Source organism: Galeopterus variegatus, unplaced genomic scaffold, assembly GCF_000696425.1.
Source record: "Galeopterus variegatus unplaced genomic scaffold, G_variegatus-3.0.2 Scaffold59401, whole genome shotgun sequence".
NCBI lineage: Eukaryota > Metazoa > Chordata > Mammalia > Dermoptera > Cynocephalidae > Galeopterus > Galeopterus variegatus.
The window spans coordinates 1-1,053 of NW_007785512.1; the positions used below are offsets into that span (position 1 = coordinate 1).

Here is a 1,053-nt window from a genome sequence, read left to right on the forward strand (position 1 = left end):
GGGAAGAAGAAATTGCTGAACTGAAAGCAGAAAGGAACAACACCAGGCTGCTTTTAGAACACTTGGAATACCTTCTCTCTAGGCACGAGAGGTCTCTCAGCATGACCGTGGTGAAGAGACAGGCACAGTCGCCAGCAGGTGTGTCCAGCGAAGTCGAAGTGCTCAAAGCAGTGAAGTCGTTGTTTGAGCACCACAAAGCTCTGGATGAGAAGGTGAGAGAGAGATTACGAGTAGCACTTGAAAGGTGTAGTCTGTTAGAAGAAGAATTAGGTGCCACACACAAAGAGCTAATGATTCTTAAAGAACAGAACAATCAGAAAAAAACACTAACAGATGGAGCGCTTGGCATGAACCATGAACAAGAAAATACCCTGAGCACGAATGGAAAGAGATCTTCTGATGGTTCGTTAAGCCATGAGGAGGACCTTGCTAAAGTAATAGAGCTCCAGGAAGTCATAGACAAGCAATTGAGGGGGCAGAGCCAAAGGGAAGAGCTCCTGGCCGCCCTCTCCAGTCACGTGGAAGAGCTGGAGGAAGATCTCTTCATGGCCAGGGAAGACTTGATCGAATCTGAGGACATGAACACGGAATTGCAACGGGACATCTGCAAAGCCAATGCCCAAAAGGAAGATATGGAAGAGAGAATCACTACTCTTGAAAAATGCTACCTTGCTGCACAGCGTGAAGCCACGTCTGTGCATGACCTCAATGATAAACTTGAAAATGAAATTGCAAACAAAGATTCTATGCATCGACAGACTGAGGATAAAAACCGCCAGTTATAGGAACAGCTGGAATTAGCGGAGCAAAAGCTGCAGCAGACCATGAGGAAAGCCAAGACACTCTGGGAGGTGGAGGCGGAGCTGGCCCAGAGGGTGGCAGCGCTCTCAAAGGCTGAAGAGAGACAGGGCAACATTGAAGAAAGGTTAAGACAGATGGAGGCGCAGCTGGAGGAAAAGAACCAAGAACTGCAGCAGGCAAGGCAGAGAGAAAAAATGAATGAAGAGCATAATAAACGTTTATCAGACACTGTTGACAAGCTTCTTTCAGAAT

At 47.0% G+C, this 1,053-nt stretch overlaps 1 pseudogene; it reads left to right on the forward strand.

Moving 5' to 3' along the window:
• The first annotated feature begins 88 nt into the window (after positions 1-88).
• The window catches only part of LOC103584472, a 2,625-nt pseudogene continuing 1,660 nt past the window's right edge, over positions 89-1,053 (forward strand).